Source organism: Bactrocera tryoni, chromosome 2 (assembly GCF_016617805.1).
Source record: "Bactrocera tryoni isolate S06 chromosome 2, CSIRO_BtryS06_freeze2, whole genome shotgun sequence".
In the NCBI taxonomy this organism is placed as follows: Eukaryota; Metazoa; Arthropoda; class Insecta; order Diptera; family Tephritidae; genus Bactrocera; species Bactrocera tryoni.
Genome location: NC_052500.1, coordinates 56,013,825 through 56,034,310, shown reverse-complemented (window position 1 = coordinate 56,034,310; position 20,486 = coordinate 56,013,825).

Genomic DNA, 20,486 nt, shown 5'->3' with positions numbered 1-20,486 from the left:
GGACATAGGATACATTTTATCTTTTTATGCTAAAATTCAATACAACTCATAAATACAAAAATTATATTTCAAATCATAAGCATTTGTTCAAAATTTATGTAAGAATCATTTGAAAACTTTAGTAATTCAAAAATAAAAAAAAATAAGTAAAATATTTCATATCCAAACATGCTTAGTATATGGGTTATACTGATTTCGCTCCTTAAACAGGTAGTTTTATTTTAAGACGAACCCGTCCGATATATTTAATATCACAACAAAAAAAAAGCATTGAAATTTTCATCGTCAAGGCACTGCAGATACTTTGTTAGATTATTGGTCAAGGACGCAAATGCATTCATAACAAACCAAACGCGATATCTGACATAAAGATATAGCGGAATAATTGGAGTGTTGATAAAAAGGTTTATTATAATTTTAGATATACAGAAATCTTTTCGAATCTTTGCAATATACATTGAAGTGTGTATATGCGTACAATTTCAAACTGATTCTTCCTAAAAAATGATAAAATTACTAAATATTGGGAATGGTAGAATAGAACTGCAAATACGCAGTGCAATGGATTAAAACTGGTACTGGTAATCAGTAGATGAATATTAACCACGTGTATTCCAAAAGATAAAGGCGAGGTATATAAACCTGATTTTCCCTCGAAATTCGGATTTTTTTTGTATAACTGACAAGAGCTACGGCGTCTAAGGTCAAAGCGATGCCATAAAATACCTCTGATCTGTGGGAATTTAAAGATAAAAAATCAGGATTGTAGTGTATTTTCTATGGAAAATTTTTACATGCCTCGATCCAGTTCTTAATGTTAATATGTAGGGTTAAAATTTTCAGGGAATTTTTTTTGGGGTATTTCCAAGGAAATTTCGTGACGGGACCGAACAAAATTAATAATTAAAAAAAATAAAAACACCCTAATGTATGTATATAAAAAGGGGGAAAGTATATGTAGTTAAAATTAATTCATAGTAATTGAGTATGGTAATACATTGGGAATAGATGATGTTTTTGGTAATACAAAAATGGTAAATATTTTACATAATAAAAAAAATTTTATAATTTATTCAATTATTATCTAATTCACTTTATTAATGTATTTCTTAAAATATTTGATTTTAGATTTGTAAAGTCACTTGACGCAACAAGTGCCAAAATGATTTGCATAACATTTTTTTGTTTGAATTATTCAATTAATTCAAATATTATGACAGAAAATAGCAAAAAAGAAAAAAAAAACGACAAACACATGCGGGAGCTGTAGCACATGAAAATTTTCATTACCTCTGCTGTGCTACCGCTCCCAATTTTTTTCTACCGCTACGCCAGAGCATAGCGCAGAATTTAATTTTTTGTTCCCGCTCCAGCTATAGTTTTTTACCTAACAAAACTCGGAGCAGAGTAGAGCACATACTTAACATTGTTATGCTAAGGCTATGCTGTGGCTCCCGACAAAGTGAGAGCGGTAGCGATAGCATAGCAATAATTTTAGAAATTTTGCTGCTACGGAGTAATAAATGAGAACCCTGGTGTCATGTCTGTTGCTATTTCTTGCACGTTGGTATTTCCCCATCCTTCATATTATCCCATCTTCCAAATTAACCAACAAACACTTTTTGAATTATAACATTCAATTATTAGACGTCAGGTACAGTTGCAACGCATGCTCTGAGGAAATCATTACACAAGGCTAATACTGCAGCACATTCCTCCTCCACGGTTTCCCATACACCTAGTCACCTGTTTGACAAAAGACGCGATTCTGGGACCAAGGGTGATCACCAAAACGAGAGAGTATACGACCTGTAACGCTCCCTTTTTACTAAGTCTTAACTGTTAGCTGTCTCTTTGTATTTTTTTAGGGTTGTCAACACTTTACTACATAAATGAAAGATTAAATATTGCGCTAATTTTGGGACACCCTTATTCATAAAAATCATATTTTTTTGCTGAGACCATATTGGATGAAAATTCAGTTCATGTTTTGTATCTAATATATGGGATTTTTTCTTAATTCATCCAATATCTGTTGGGGTATATGAGTGTAATATTATTGAGATATCGAAAAGTTTTAATATTTATATTGCATTAAATTTGCATAAGATTGATTTGAAATGAAATACTAATGAAATCACTACTACGTGCAACTCTTGAAGAGCAGCCAGAAGTAGTACGGAGTATGAGTTTTGAAATTCAAAAAAACTATTTTTCTATTAATTAAAAAATAAAATTTCAACCCTTAATATCGGTTAAACGAATAAATAAACAAAATTTGTAATAAGCGTTTTTATAGAGCATATAATTTCATTTTATAAAACGAGATAAGTTTTGAAATAGTTGGAAACAAGATTTTGAATTTTGCATCTGAAAATAAGAAATAACAGAAAAGTGTAAGGCGGGTTTTCGTTACAGTAATTATTTCTTACTTGGAGTGATTTTCTTAGAGATATCTAGGAACACATTTTTGTATTTTTATAATATTATTTTTTTACCTATCCTGAGGTATACTTATTTGTAATAATATGATTATAAAGAAAATAAATAATAAGGAGAAGTAGTTAATCTCCATCGATGACTTTTCTGCAAATTGAATCACGTTCAAGATATCATAAAACTAAACTTATAGCGTAAACTTATAGTATAAACACTATAGCGACATGAATGGCCCAACAACAGTTGCAACAATGCAAATGTTTTATATAAAGTAAGTAGGTAATGAAGCTGATACAATATTAATCAACAACCATATTGATGACGCTGCATCCAACGGCCAGTTTAAGGCGTCGAAGGCATTAGACAAAACAGAAAGTAAATATGACCACAGGCAAACGTGAATGCATATAATTATATATATATTATAAAGTAGATATATGTGATGAAGGTTTTCAAAGTAGCGACAACAAAAGCACATAAATCGAATGTTAAAGTTCATCTCAAGTAGTGTCATTCCGCAAGTTGAATAAATATAAAAGCTATTAGTTTGTGAGAAACTTGCGTGTAGCCCAATGTGTTGAGTACGTGTGTACTAAAGCTTTAAAATCAAAGTTCACACATGTGTCTGAAAACGTCGTAATAATTATTAGCTTTGAAATTCCGCTTTGGCACTTTATTACATCTAACCCTTCCATTTACAGTGTCAGACTCTGCTTCTCTGGCTGCCAGAAGACGGTCAAGGGCCAACTTTCTGACTTCTATCCGTTCGTCAGTCATCATACTAAGGAGAATGTTTTCTGGAAGAGCAAAGAAAACATTCTGTTGAATGGATGAATCGAGAACCTTGCGCAGTTTAGCAGGTAAGTATGTCGACCTTTGAATTGCAGCATAGAGATGGCGCGAGCCATCTTTGATTGAACTGTTGAATCTTATTGAGAACCACAAAGCTGAGTAAACTGTAAGTATGTACTTGACCAAAATCTTTATTTCCTTTGTTGGTTTGTCAGTAGAAATGTATAATCTCAGAATTCTATTTGCACAGGTGAGCCAGCGAGATTTGCACATGTTACCTGGATTCATCGACGCTAAATCTGATGAACATTGACCGGAAATAACAGCTTATGATATTTTATAGAGATAAGCTTGGTCTGTGCTATGTTGAGTCGGATGATTAACCTCAGAAGGTAATTGGCAGGATGGAAAACTTTCAAATTTGACAACAGGCAACTTCTCACAATCAGGGAGCAGTTTACCTATGTCGTCAGAGAATGTATTTGGACTCTTTGAGACACCATCTCTGTGTTCGAAAAGAGCACGAAATGGAAGTTCGTTGAAATGTAGAAGACAAATACCCCCCTGTAATGGCCTACCTATTATTTCTTCTAGTTTCCGAATGATTCCACCTTTCCAACCTGTGTTCGTGTTGGTGCCATCAGCACCGACAACTTCTAGATGTTCCACATCAACTGAATTGTCTTATAAATGTTGCCATATAGCTTGCGTCTCATCCCCAGCTGACCCGGAAGGAGAGGTGACGTGGCCAAAGTAATGACAACCAGGTTCCGCTATAAGAGAAATATATTTCTCTTTGACAGTGTCGCGGTAGTACTTTTCACCTTCACTGACTTGTGTAAGTGTATTGTCTTTGCGGCCGTCAAAATACAGCCCATATACAGAGTCAATACTTTCGGTGTTTTGGATCTTAACTCCAACACTTTTTTTTTTACCCGACTAATCTTGCATTTGTCAGCGGCAAAGCTAGCCTGATCCTCTGTAATCAAACCTGCTTTTTTGGCATCCAGAAACAATCAAGGCCGCTGCTCTATCACTTACTCCAAATCTTTGGGCAGCTAAAGCAGTGTGTTCTAATACTAGTGTGTTTTGTTTGGTTTTAGAGGATGGAAGAGAAAATTCATCATCAGCATCGTTTTTGGAAGAATCCATGTGCGACGCACCTACATTGTTGTCGTCTGTATGAGAGTCTGGCTGATCTGAACGGTCACGTGTTCTAGCTGATACTTTTCTGGTAAGTGTTGATGTTGAATGACGTTTTGAAAGCTTTTCTTTACGTTCATTTTTCTTTGTAATCTTTTATGTTTCAGGTAGATCAACACTTCCAATGCGACCAATTCTTCTGGTTCTCTGGTCCAAGAGAAATGGTTGTTCATTGATAGGAACTTTCCTTTCCTTTGGACAAGTGCAAGAAGAAAAATAAATGCATTTACAAGCAGCGATGTCAAATAATTTTCCGAAGAAACAAAGTCGTCTCTTTTAGAGCTCAAACCTATTGGGTTCTTTAAAAACCTTTGTTTAAGAGTCAGAAATTTCTTATGGTATGTGGTGAGCATTTGTACAACTTTTGTGTGTGAAACTATCGGGATAGATGACTTTTTGAAAGTATTTTCAACCTTTTTTGCAACTATTTCTGTAACCTCTTTACTCCTAGGTTCATAATTGTCGCCTCGGAGTCGCCCTATACGAAATCTTTCAAACTGATAACACAAAAAAACATCCTGGTAAGTAGGTAACTGGGACTCAGAGAGATTGTACGGATATATGCCAAACACAGGACATTTCTGTCTAAATTTAATTTAGATACAGACATTTTGAGTTCTGTGTTCTCTTGAGAGAATATAAGTGATAGCACTCGGCGAAATCAACGACAAGAGTGAAGGAACTCGATGAAAAAATATGTGTGTGGAGACCTATCCGAACGTGTCCTTTGGCGTAGGTGAATGAATGCGAGTGATAGCACTCGGCGAAATCAACGTCAAGAAATGTGGCCGCAAGCCGATTTTCACCTTGCGGTGTGGCGCGCCGCATTTTCGCTCGTATCTCGGGAACGGTTCGTCCTACGGCCATGATTCGGTAGCAAATGGCGTGACAAATAACTTTTGTTTTATACATTTTGCTATGAGATGCGTATTTCAGGCGCTAGGTAGACAATTTCACGATTTTAGGCGAATTTCCAAAATTTCAAGGCCGGAGTTGGGGTTGAAGATGCAATCCGATCTCAAAACAAAAAGTTGCATTGGAATCAGGAAGTACTAAGGCAACTTTTCCGCACTATTAGAAATCCCGAATCCTCCTAGTATGCATGAACTACTACAGTGCTGTTAAAAAGAAATTCCTGTATTAATAATGTTTGATATTACCTTTGAAAATAGTTTGCGACTTCTATGTTTAACCACGAATCTAAGTAAGAACGGGGATTCTTTAATATTTATATTCCTATATCAATTGACTTAATTTCGCAATTTTGCATATATTCTTACTCTATACCAATAAGCTTTCAGCGATTAGATTCAAATATGCTTAGTGGTCACTACATATTCTGTCATTATTTCTCCGTCGACATATTTTATTCGAAAGTCCTCTTATTTACTTATATAGACTGGCTTAAATTTAGTTTTCCACCGAAGTACCATTTACCTGAGAAAAAGGAATACTAAAATAATCCAATGTAACTCACATCTCAATTAGAATAAAAGAATTTTTTTGACAGCTCGCTTACGAATTGTACATGTCTTCTTCACAGGTTTCAGCGTACACTCAGTAATATTATTTATCATCCGATTATATGGATTGTTGAGTGCTCTAGCTACCATTGCAACGCAAAGTTTAAAATTCTGTATAAAATCTTAGTATATTTTAAAAACTACGTGGTACGAAAATTAGACTTCGTTCATACACTGGGCACAAAAGTCTTTTGACGTAAGAGCAAGTCGTGAATGCGACGACTGTTTGTTTGATGACAGAAGATATTTCGGTTTGCCCTCGTTCACTGCCAGACCCATTTGCTTTGCTTCCTTGTCCAGTCTGGAGAAAGCAGAACTATCGGCACGGATGTTGAGGCGGATGATATCAATATCATCGGCATACGCCAGCAGCTGTACACTCTTATAAAAGATTGTACCCGCTTGATTAAGTTCTGCAGCTTGAATTATTTTCTCCAGAAGCAGGTTGAAGAAGTCTCACGATTGAGAGTCGCCTTGTCTGAAACCTCGTTTGGTATCGAACTGCTCGGAGAGGCCCTTCTCGATCCTGATGGAGCTTTTGGTGTTGCTCAACGTCAGTTTACGCAGCCTTATTAGTTTTGCCGGGATATCAAATTCAGACATCGCGGCATAAATGCAGCTTCTTTTCGTGCTGTCGAAAGCAGCTTTGAAATCGACGAAGAGGTGGTGTGTGTCGATTCTTCTTTCACGTGTCTTTTCCAAAATTTGGCGCATGGTGAATATCTGGGCGGTTGTTGATTTGCGAGGTCTGAAGCCATACTGATAAGGTCCAATCAGTTTGTTGAAGGTAAGATTTAATCCTTCACACAATAGGCTCGATAGAACCTTATATGCGATGTTGAGGAGGTTTATCCCACGGTAGTTGGCGCAGATTGTGGAGTCTCCCTTTTTTTGGATTGGGCAGAGCACACTTAAATTCTAATCGTTGGGCATGCTTTTGTCCGATCATCTTTTACAAAGAAGCTGAAGCTCCTTATCAGTTCTTCGCCAGCCTGCCGTCCCACAATTCCCTTATACCGAGTTGTTGACGAGTGCTCTCAGAGAGCATAAGTGCAAGCCGAGTAGAAAATCGTTCGGCTGTCTGTTGTGATTGCAGCTTCTCGGCGTTGAACTTTCCTTGTGTTTGTTGACGTGCGTTTTTTGCTGCACAGAGGCGGGTGCGTATCTTGGTTGTAACAAGGTAGTGGTCCGAGTCGATGTTACGACCTGGAAGCGCACGCACATCTAAATCCCGGCATGGAAATATTAATGCTGGTGCTTGACGAACGCACCAATAACGAGATTTTATTGTTTATTAAGAGCGCGCGTTGAGTTGCGCTGAATTGACAAAGACGAGGCAATTATAGTATACAAACAACACCAGCAACCCTCTGACAAGTACTTTCTGGATTGAGGCATACAATAAAGCACTGTTGTGTGCCATTAGATTGTGCAGAATGCTTCTTTCTCCCCAAATTATTGCGTGTATATAGTATAAGGCAGACAAGTGATCATTAGAGTGGGTCGATTTACAAGGAGCCAAAAAAAGAAAAATTTGCATATGGGAAATTTTGTACAAACTATTCTGAACAACTTTGTCCAAGAGACTATGGGTCTAAAACTTCTTTCCAGCCAACGATTTTTAAGGTCACCGGAAGTGTGGCTGCGAGTGGGCGTCTTGAAAAAAGCAAATCGCTATACAAATGTGTATAAAGCTCTATACTTGTAGCCTAGCGGGGTTGTGCGCTGGGTTTGGGAACTGTTAAATGGAAATCACTACCAGTGAAAAGGAAACAACAACCTCGTATAATTAATTTTAGAGAAAAGAAATCGACTCGCACTAGTTGACATATCCAACACGCAGATATGCAATACGATTCCCTTTTAATGCTGGTATTTAGCGTGAACAAACGAAGCACAAATCCCTTGGCAGCTTCAGTGGAACAAAGGGTGCTGACTACAGTTTAACTGCACTGCAGCATTAAAAACTCTGGGAGCTTATGTTGCGTGCAAAATGCAGGCATCAGTTGCTGTTTGAAAAAGAGCCTATAAACAGCTTTTCCACTCTAATTGCATAAATGGAAAATTAGTGAATTCTGTGTGCAGTCAAATACTTATAAATATGTTGATTTGGCTTTGAATTTAATATCAAAGCAGTCGTCATGTTTATTTGCTCCAGTATAACGCGGTGTGTGACAAAATGGCGCAAAATTGTATGTTTGTGTGAAAGTCTGCTTGTTGTTTCCTCAGCAAACCTGCAAAAGGGCCTGTATTCGGGTTAAAAAAAGTTTGGTGAGAATTTTTGATGGGTTGATAATCGTTCTGATCCCTCCATGGTTCTCACGTACGGATTGACCGCCTTTTCGGGAACCGAGGCAGTTTTGTTCCTTTCATTGTGGTTGCTTTTTTACCGAAAAAACTCTTAATGGAGAAAACAAACAAAGTGTGGGTAAAGTTAATTGATATCAGAAAAAGAGAGTAGTGAAAATATATACAAGTATTTATATATTTATTTGTCGCTCATTAACATGTGATATCGATTTTTGTATTTGGGGTATGTTTCAGCTCCAGAGCTTGGAATTTCTGTGTGATTCCCCCTATATTTATATATGTTCATATTCCTCTTCACAATGTTTCTTGGAATGTTGTGACATTTCCAGCCCTAAATGTGTCTCTCTTTGCAGCTCGTGGCGGTCATTTCTTTCGAGATGAGGCTGCAAATACCGTTGCTATCAATATCCAGCATTATAACAAGATTTTGACCAACTTTTTTTCCCGACACCAACAAGACGGTGCGCCGCCTCATGTTTCACGTCTTAACATAGGCACATTGAAAAAGTAGTAAAAGTAAAAAGTTTGACAAACTCACATTTGGTTAAATGCAACAATAACAGCCAATTATTGCATGTGTAATATTTAACTAATTAATAGTCTAGGTCATTTCGTGAGACAACACGTTCACCAAACTTGGCTTTCAATAAATTGATTGTGACAGTCGTTATAATGATTTTTCGATGAAAATTCGAAACATTTTCAAGTTGCAGCTTAATTCACGAATATACGACTGACTATTCTGGTGGTCAGGCGGCTTCAGTTCTTCCATCAGCTTGATCTTGTAAGGATGTAGACAAAGATCTTTTCGCAAAATTCACCACAACGACGTCACTGAGCTGCCCAATGCTTGAGGTCGACGTGTGAGAGACTGAATTTGGTCTTCCTAAATTGATGCGTTAGCGGCAGCAATATCCTCGACACTACGAGCATTGCTTTGTCTCACTGGCACGGGAACATTTTTCACTGTGGCTGTCGATTCAAATTTTTCCACTGGGCGCTAAGCTGTTGATCTGGCAGGACGATTATGACGACCATAAATAGGATGTAGTGCTCCTTAAGGTACGGCCACTGACTCCAAATTTCGGTAGTAAATTTTTATAATTTTGACTCGCTGTTGGATCGTATGTCTTTCCAAGATGAAATGGCAAAACAGCGGAAAAAAACGGCGGCGCTATATGGTTGGCTGCCCCTTATCTACTACCTTATCTACGAAAAAAAAATTACCAAATCTTTTGCGTTTGCTTTAGACTCCTTTTACTTACTCATTCTATGATCGCTATTAACTAAACAACTGCTGCCTAAAGAAGACTCCACCTGTATTCCCGAGTTTATAATTTTTTGTTTTACCAAGTATTTAGATAAAGTATGAAAAGTAGAATGCATGATACCATGCACTAGATATATTTGTAACTGTATTTGAAGTTGTTGCTAAACTTAAATTACCGTATCGAGAACGACTACTATGTTGGCCAACCGCCTGAAACTTTAGGCAAGCAGTTCAAATTACAAGTTGATAAAACTTTGTGCTGAGGCAATGTCATCAAACATCACAATAAAAATACATACGTGGAGGTTAACACTGACTATACAATTTCAGCAATATGCACTTGATACCAAGTATGAGCGCAAATGCCACTTTCTCTGTTGCTGTCGTTATAGCGGCTACTCTAAACTTGGTCGGTTGGTATTGACATTTAAGGATTGACAAACACATTGAAAGCAGAGCTTACCTTTTCACTACATACATGTAGTAAAAGTCAATTCCATTTTAATATTATTACATTTATTTCTGTTTTTATGTTTTAAACCACACGATTCTTAAATACACAAAGAGCAGATTATAATTTTATTGCATACATAAGTACATACATATGTATGTAGTAATAGTCAATTCATTCGATGCTGGCTGTTCAACTTTCAATCTTCAACTGCCGTTTTTCTTGCAACGCGTTCGTCAGGTTCGTTCAACAGTGTCAGGGTTGTATTGTTAAGTAAGTATATTCTAAGTCTTTCGTCCACTGCGGTGTTGCCGTCCTACATACATACAGCAAGGAGAAGGTAATCAAGAAAGTTTGAAGGGGTTAGGAACATTGTTGCAGTATTTTTGTAATACATTCATTGCGGATTTTACCTAATGCTGGATGTGATATCTTCTGAGGCGATGCAAGTATTTCTTTGTTTTAAATAAATAAATGAGTTACAAGTTAAAAGCAAATTGTTTGGTCGGTGTTACAAGGTAATACTCAGACCGATCTGGACGTATGATATTCAAATCTGGGGTAGTGCAGCGAATTCAAATTTAAAAATTATTCAAACTTTTCAAAATAAAGTTATACGCACCATAGTGGGGGCTCCTTTCTATGTAAAGTTGTTTACTGTAAAGGAAACAATTGAATCATTTACTGAGCGTTACCACTTCCGTTTGGAGAACCATGAAAGTATTTTTGAGATTCAACTACTGGACAATAATTTAGAACATAGAAGATTGATAAGATAACACTCGCTAGACCTCCCCTTTTGATTTAATTACAATCATCTCATTCTCATTGTCTTTGAAATTTACAACATAAAAAATATGAAGTTGCGTTAGTTATTATCATTTTCAACTTCTCAGAACATTCCAAGTTTTATATTATATACCCAGAAAAATCCCCCTAGTTCCGGGTAAGTAAGAGGCGGCCACAAGTAATGCAATTCTAATATATAGTTTAGAATATAAAATATAAAATTCTAATAATTCCCGAAATATAGGAGACTTCCTGTAAATTTAAAAACCACAGCATCTGGTAGTAATATCGTCATATTTAACAAATTAACGGTTTTCTTGTTCGAAATACATACACTAGGCATCAAATGAAAGTATAAATATATTATGTAGTAGCGAACTCAGAGCATTAATTTACTTACTAAAATGGAATAGAGTACACTTTGCTCTTATTATTTATACGGAAAAAAATTTAATTGAGAATGATTAGTCTTGGCATACCTGAAGTGTGCTCTGCCCAATCCACAAAAAGGGAGACCCCACAATCTGCGTCAACTACCGTGGGATAAGCCTCCTCAACATCGCATGTAAGGTTCTATCGATCGTATTGTGTGAAAGATTAAAGCCCACCATCAACAAACTGATTGGACCTTATCAGTGTGGCTTTAGACCTGGCGAATCAACAACCGACCAGATATTCACCATAAGCTAAATTTTGGAAAAGATGAATGATATTGATGATTGTTGATATTGATATCATCGGCCTCAACACCCTCGCCGTTAGTTCTGCTTTCTCCAGCCTGGACAAGGAAGCAAAGCAAATGGGTCTGGCAGTATACAAGGGCAAGACGAAATATCTCCTGTCATCAAACAAACAGGCTCTCGCGTCACTGTTGACAGTCATAACTTTGAAGCTGTAGATAATTTCGCCTGTCTTGAAACCAGTATAAACACCACCAACAATGTCAGCATGGAAATCCAACGCAGGATAACTCTTGCCAACAGGTGCTATTTCGGACTGAGTAGGCAATTGTGAAGTAAAATCCTTTCTCGACGAACAAAAACCAAGCTCTATAAGTCACTCATAATTCTATATGGTGTAGAGGCTTGGACGGTGACAACCACTGATGAGTCGACGTTGCAAGATTTATGGTCTTTTGCGAATATCGCATTCGATGGAACGATGAGCTGTATGAGATATATGACGACGTTGACATACAAGTTGTTCAGAAAATTAAAATGGTTACACTGGCTATGTCATGTTGTCCGAATGAACGAAAACACTCCAGCTCTGAAAGTATTCGACGCAGTACTCGTCGGGGGAAGCAGAGGAAGAGGATGTTCTCCACTCCCTTGGAAGGACCATGTGGAGAAGGACCCGGCTTTGCTTGGTGAAATTGTTTTAACTCTGTCCTTAGTTAAGAAATATGGAAAACTGAAGAAATTCGAAATATAATTTTAGAAGATTGGAAGAAGGGTGAAACGTATCAAAAAATATTTGAGAATTATTCCATTTCGATTGGAAAAGCAAGAAATATTTTTGAAAACTTTAAGAAAAGGAATAGGTAGGTAGGTGCTAGTTATTAAATTTATTTTAAAACAAAAATTTGGTAATTCTTCCAACTTTATACTTTCATATGTTCATCTTTGTTCAATAATGCTTATTTAGAAGTGAAACAAATTTTTTCCTTTCAATTCCTACTTATTAATTTTAATAAATCTGCATCGATATAACATTTGTGAAATTTATGCTTTATTTTTCTGCCGAGTGTACAGAGTTTGCACGGAAAGTAATATAAAAAAAATTTATTGAACCAATGTCAGTGAAATTTCCAAACATTGAAGGCGTCACGGAGGGCATTCTCCGCAATGCTTGCCTTTCATCGGCCTTTTCAGGCAAGGAAACAAAAAAAGTTCCTGGGGCCTCAACTGGTCTGTAGGTAGGAAGCGTTGAGAATCCGGTCTTGGTTAGATAGCTGCTCACAAGAAAGGCGATGTGAGCCGGGGCGTGATCGTATTGCAACTTCAATTCGGATGAAATGTCTTGTCGATTGACCCTTCGTTTGAGTCTCTTGAGCACTTCCACGTAAAACTTGGCGTTGAAGGTTCATCCAGGAGGAACAAATTCATGGTGTACGATGCCTTTGATGTCAAAAAATATAATGATTCGTAATTCATCAGTGACCTCTTCCCGGCCCTCCAAAAAGACCTGGTGCCACAGAAACATACCACTTCTTGCTAAAGCAACATCAGAGTAAGTCTGCTTGATCATATCGAACATTCCTGTTGCAGATTTACCGAATTAGGCACAGAATTTCATCGCGTACCTCTGCTCTAACGAACGCTGCATTTTCGACTTCCACCACTCTCAGAAACACGTCGCGCAATGTTTGTCCTGACTCACTGGACAACTGGAAGACAACTGACCAGCTCGTTCGTTAGCTAGGAACGCCTATCGAATCCAGTCAGTGCGCGCACGCTCCGAAGTACAGACGCGGCGGAAGAAAATCATTCCTATTACTTTCCGGACAAACCCTCTGTGTACCTATATGTAGTCACAAGTGTTATTTCGGAAGAATCTAAATAGCTTGCATTGCAGATATTCCTTAAAACAGCCACTAATGCATATACACAAACAAATCTTTTAGTGTTAATCTACAATCTTCTAATGTTAGTGTAAAAGCCAATATAGAACTTAATATGTGTATGTTCACATGCAAACCATGTCAATATGTGGGTGTTGGTTTTCAGTTATACTGCACGTTGAATGCTCCCACGCTTGAAGTAAGTCAAGTTTACTGAAAGCTTTACATTTTTATTAAAAATTTAAATACCCTCACAACTACTCGAAACTATATGTTTCCAATTTAAATCAATTTCATTTCATTTGCGGAGAAAGCTTTGAGTGCAAATTTACTTCGCATTATTTTTGTTATTTGTCTGAACGTTTTATTGCCGACATAAGTAAATTTGGGACCTTTTATTTCTCTTCTTCTTAATTGGCGTAGACACCGCTCACGGGATTATAGCCGAGTTAACAACAGCGCGCCAGTCATTTCTTCTTTTCGTTACGTGGCGCCAATTGGATATTCCAAGCGTAGCCAGATCTTTCTCCACCTGGACCTTCCAACGGAATGGAGGTCTTCCTCTTCCTCTGCTTCCCCCGGTGGGTACTTCGTCGAATACTTTCAGAGCTGGAGTATTTTCGTCCATCCGCAGCCGCTGTCTTTGAATTCGCTGCAAAATGTCAATTTCGTCGTCATACAGCCCATCGTTCTATCGAATGCGATATTCGCCATGGCCAACGCGCAAAGGACCATAAATCTTTCGCAGAACTTTTTTCTCGAAAACTCGCAACGTCGACTCATCGTTGTTGTCATCGTCTAAGCCTCTACACCATATAGAAATATGAGTGACTTACAGAGTTTGGTTTTAGTTCGTCGAGAGAGGACTTTGCTTCTCAATTGCCTACTCAGTCCGAAGTAACACCTGTTGGCAAGAGTTACCCTGCGTTGGATTTCCAGGCTGACATTGTTGGTGGTGTTTATACTGGTTTCAAGACAGGCGAAATTATCTACGACTTCAAAGTTATGACTTTACGGAGGGTTTTACGAGACACATGTCAGTCATACAGCCGGGTTCTTAGGAATTCTTAGGAATTTCTAGGGACTCGACTGGAAGTAGCTTAAGCGAAAGCGAAAGCTACAGGTCACACCAAAGACTAAAACTTGGTACCACGGGGAGCAGTTAGCCCTTGGAGGAAACTCCAATCTGCTCATTGGGTTTTCGGCCCTTTGTGGTGATTTGTGGTAGCTGTGGCTTAAACCTAAATGAAGGAAGGGCCTTTGTCCGATGTGGAGTCGCACTGCGGCCGGGTGCCGGACCCAGAGTACGGCAGAGGTTTTAGATGGGCCTCGTACCCGACCGAGGTGGCTAAGTTGTTTTCTTTTGGTTAGCACCCGAATCAATTGGAACCAAAGTATAAGTGTATGTCAGCACTCATGCATTGGTTCTTCCAGAGCGTAGTGTTGTGCATGCACTTATGCTTTGGGGCGCTGATCAACGCATTGTTTTGATCTATGTGCTTGAAAGCACCGTGGATTTGAGCCTCCTAAGGCAGATACCCACGTAAAACCACATTGGATTCTGTCAAAAGTGACGTGAGAGCCAAGTCGGGAGTGCGACGTCTGTTTTTTTTGATGACAGGAAATATTTCGTTTTGCCCTCGTTCACTGCTAGACCCTTTTGTTTTGCTTCCTTGTCTAGTCTGGAGAAAGCAGAACTAATGGCGCGGGTGTTAAGGCCGATGATATCAATATCATCAGCATACGCCAGCAGCTGTACACACTTAAAAAAGATGGTACCTTCTCTACTAAGTTCTGCAGCTCGAACTATTTTCTCCAGAAGCAGGTTGAAAAAGTCACATGATAGGGAGTCGCCTTGTCTGAAACCTCGTTTGGTATCGAACGGCTCGGAGAGATCCTTCTCGATCCTGACGGAGCTTTTGGTGTTGCTCAACGTCACTTTTATTTAATACGAAAATTTTACAAGTTACATATATAGATACATATATATGTATTAGGGTGCTTCAAAACAAATGTTTGAATTTCTTTTTCAACTCTTACCCCCTCAAATGTTAGTGATTGACAAAACAAAATCGTCCCTCAAGCCAGACGCTGTAGCTTAACTCTATGGGGTCGCTATTTTTTTTTAGGTTCCCATACATTTAACATAGGAATTTACGTTTTTTTATTCAAACTAAATTTTAAGCTACTAATTTTCGTTTCTCAAAAATAACCATCGCATATCCAAATCATTTTTCAATAGCAGTAAGGAGCTTACATCAATAGTCGATTGCAATGAGCCGCTCCTTAGTCATTGCATTCAAATAAAATGAAGACCTATTAAAATACGATTTATATAGGACTACTCCACTCACACATAAATATATCGCATGCTATGTCTTTAACTAACTCATTTAAAGACATAGTTTGTGAGTGGAGTAGTCTTAAATAAATAACTTAATTTACTGAATAAGTCTGGTTCAGTATTACCAATGCTTGAAAACTGAGCAGCGGTTATTTCAAAGTTTAAATAATAGATTCAGTAGAGGCTAAATTTCTAGAGCTAAAATCAGTCTGCAGTCCGCAAATACATAATAATTTTCTCTAGTTCCTTTTTCATGCTGTAAATTTAGTTCAGGCTTTATAAATCACAAAGTTATTAAAATTGTAAATTCCGTGGCCCCTATTTAAAAAGTACTGTCGGCAGAACGTACTAAAAAATTTTGAAAAGCTTCTTGAACTTTTTTACACTTAACTCTTATGACCGTTAGTGCATAAGCTTTTAAGGCTTTCGACCTTTTACATCTCTATAGTAAAGATGTAAGTGTGCCCGATGTACAATTTGAGTGAAGCAGAAAAACCGGTAGGTGTTTAATGTTAGTAATTAATTTAAACTGCAATTAAGCAAATGACTTCCAAATTATATTCATATGTGACCCAAAAACATGACATGTGCTTTTTTATTATGGAAATCATTTTAAGAAATTATATATTCTCCATTTTCATACAAATGGCAGCTTTTGCCATCTTTCGGTCAAGAAAATTTGGTCCAAGTGGTTTTCGACGTCCTAATTTAAGGTGAAGGTTTTCCTATCCAAAAAATTTTGGAAAGACCTGAATAAATAATGGTTCGAAGGTGCCAAAGCTGGAGAATATGGTAGGTGTGGTAGCAAATCCCATTCAAGATGCAAAAGTTTTTGACGTGAGGTGCCACAGCGGCGCAACGCACCGCTCGCGCGTCCGCACGAGCTTGACTGATACGCGCGTAATAACAATAGGTTAGGTACCTAAGTACCTATTCTTCCTAGGTACTTTATATGTACGATGTACGAAATTATTTATACTTTGATACGCAAAAATAGTGATTTAAGAAGATTATATAAGCATACGGTTAAGATACTTTGCATTTGAGTTATTTCCTGTTAATCTTGTTGTTATCAGTGATTTTTTTGGCACGATTTGCCGCCCTTAATATCTGGCCGCCCTAGGCCTGGGCCTACTGGGCCTTACGGCAAATCCGCCACTGCCTTCAACAGAAACTCATATATGTTCAAAAATTGTATTATTTAATTCTTTTTGTAACAATTTTATAAAAAAATAAATGCCTGTTTATTATAAACCGTTCATATTTCTATGCAAACATACGTGCATATGCCTCCAATTAAAATAAATCAGGGAAAATATTGTATTACTTCCATAAAAGCTTTCTTAACTAAATATGTATATTTTAATGGTATTCTCATGAGGTATGTGATGATCCATCCAGTATTGAAAGCTTAGATTGTACAATTCATTTTATGTGAATCTTCGTTGCTATATTATTTATTTCTCAAATTTATTCTAAGGACTTACTAAACAATACCTCCCTGGTATCTATTTGAGTTCCTTTTAAAATTTACCGTTTTAAATGGTGGGGCATGTTTTCAACTCCTTTATGTTTATATTACATGTAATGAAATTTGGAACGAAATATGACAAATGTATCTTCAAATCATCGGTGACGTTGGGGTCGCCTAAGCAGCTTCTATAATTGGAGGGGATACGTCCAGAAACCTGCATTAAGATGTGAATTCTGATTTGAAGCGAATATGCTTGAGGAATCCACTGAATGTAAAACCAGTTGATCAGCAGGCTTTGTGTGGCAGAGTACATTGGGTGTCATTTTGGGCTTAAAAGATAAACCTAAAAATAAGGAAATAAAAGGTTTGTTTTCAAAGATTAGACATAAGTTCATTATATTATATGTTAATATAGTTTTTAAGTTGGTATGACTCTTAGTGACATCTTAAATTTTACATCAAAACAATCACTATTGTTTCGTAGCTTGTTTATCTGAAGCACAAGAAGTGCATTTGGTGATTTTTGCGATGAGTGAAATAGTTCAACAAAGAAGTTCCATTCAGTTTTGCGTACGGAATCAAATTTCTGGTGCTGAAAAGCTCAAAATGTTGAAAAAGATCTTCGGTGGTACTTTTTTGTAGTAAGCAAGTGTTTTTGAACAGAATACAATTTTCAAAGAGGATCGAGAAAGCGTTGACAACGAACCACGTCCATCACTGCCATCGACATCAACTGATGATTTTTCGAAAAACAGTGCTTCTTTAACGTCTGTGAAGCAATGCTTTCCGACTACCAGAATGTCATGATACGTATTATTACTGGCGATGAGTTTTCGGCTGTATGCTTACGACCTGAAAACAGACGAATAATTGGCTGAATATCGTGACAAAGATGAGCCGAGACCGAAAGAAACACGTCAAAGCAAGTCAAAAAATAAGGTTATATTGAAAGTTCTCTTCGACTATCGAGATGTCGTGCAATCGTTAAAGTCAATGTTGTGTTTGTGAGCTCACATTATCAAAGTGAAGAGTGGTCCGTCTTCGTCGGTTAGTTTTCCTAATGTCTAAAAGACAACTTGCAAAAAATCATTTCGTTCCTATATTTTTATCCATTGTAAAAATCGCAACGCCCTACTGAGGTGTACCGACTTAAACAGCTGCTGTAAACAAACAGACAGATCGCGTTCATATTTTGCATAGTAATTAAGGACAGTCCTACCAACTTAAAAAATTAAATTTTTTTATAATATCATTTACCCGGGGAATTTAATTACATTTTCGGGGTGCTTTTTTGTCACATGTGTCACTATATAAAATTTGGTCGTTAAAACTTAAAAAAGAAATGTATATCTTTAATTTTCTACATCGTAAGTATTTCCTCAAAACCCGATTTCATGCAGTTTTCTGCAAGATGTCATTTAATGCATGCAAACTGCCTTAAAATACTTTGCTAGAATAAATGAATTAAGCACTTGTGAAATTTTCAAGAAAGATTTGAGACGAGCAAAGCTGGAGATATGGAAAAATGGTTTAAGAGCTCAAAAGACTTTCGTTATATACATATGTATGTGCAAGTGGAGCTATGTGTTCATGCATATTTTGTGAAAAGCTAACCATATACACATGTACATATGTATATACAAATTTTGGATAAAAGCGTGCAAGCGATTATATAATGTGAGGATAAAACAAAGAGAAGAGAGGAGATGCAGAAAAGCAATGGAACATGCAAAATGCATATAACTGCCTAGCAGAGTTTTCATTTTTCACGATGCAATGGAAAAATTCCTTCAACATTAGAATATTGGCAGCTTGCATGCTTATACGCCAGCTAGCATTGACAGTAGGATCCTGCAGAGACTTTACTGCTTAACCAGCTAACAGCCAATACTTCCTCAGCATCTAGGCAATAATAAGTGCCAAAAAGGCAATAGCAAATAGAAAATTGCCTCACTTAGACTATCGCAATCAGAGCGAGGTGGCATTCTCCAGCTTATAGCTTTTCCAAAGGAAATCTGTTAAGAGCAGTCACCCGACAGCCGAGAGTAAGTGCTGATACCTCAAGTATCATAGTCGTTTGTCATATTACCATAATGGAAAGTGTGGCGCTGCTGTTGAATGCAAATGGTATGTAAAACCATTGAAATTAAAGATATCGATGAAAAATATATTTAAAATAAACCCAAAATGTATTTATGTTGCTGCTGCGTTTTCTTCTTTAAAAAATTGTTTGGTAATACATTAAGTCAGAAGAAACAATTGTATATTGTCTACTTACAGAAATATAAACAAAGCAGCGTCAAGTGTTAATGCAAATAGTTTATTCAAAGTTTGAGATCTGTTTAATTGAAAAAAAAGGTGTTGTGTCTAGAATCTGTTTAGTCTGGGCTGTAGACTATTGTCTATTAGTCGGACAGAGAAACCAACTGCCAAATTCTTCAGATGTTTTTATTTAAGTGTAGGTATTCATGGAGGACGTCAAATCCCATATAATGAGATTCACCTACTATGGAGCGAATAACCCTTTCTGAAAAGCTTAAATTATTTATGTTAGAAATGTGAAAATCGTCGCCTCGGTTATCCTGAGCTTGTGCTTGTTTGTAGTAACTGAAGTGTTCTCCTGAAGCCAAACGGTTAATTTCGAATGAGTTGGTTATCTTCCGTAGAGGCTAAAGTCTGCGCAAAAAAAACATTTGAATATTTTCGATATAATTAGTAGTGGCTTATTGGCATAAAATTATCACGGAATAGTTTTATTGAGAAGGGAAATTACTTTAAACATCTCATTAAGTTTCCTGTCAGCGCTTTACACATTTAACAGTTTTCTATATGAAGATACTTTATTTTATAATTTTCGGTAATATAAATACTTCACTTAGTTCGCTAGCAATATGGATCAATACTTAGGTATGGGATACAATCTACAAGTATATTTACGGGAAATGTGACATATGCATATCTATGGTTTTTAAGCCCTTTTCTTCTGTATAAGCGTCGACACCACTTACGAGTTAAAGCCGAGTTTACAAAATCGTAGGCTGTTGTGTCCTTTTCATTAGGTTTTTTTTTCGTTATTCGCCTTTTAACTTTAGCTCGACCTTAAGCGGATGTTTTCTGGCTACCCAGAGGATACTTGGTCTAAGACCGGAAGTCGTGAGCTGCTTGAGCCATATGTGCAAGAATCGTTTCTGGCCACTCCCAATTTTTTTATGAAATTAAATAATTTCCAGTTTTATCCAACATCTATCCTAAATGGTTTTTGACCTCCTGATTTGAGGTGAAGATTCTCCCATCTAAAAATTTTTGCAGAGACCGGAGCGAGTTATAG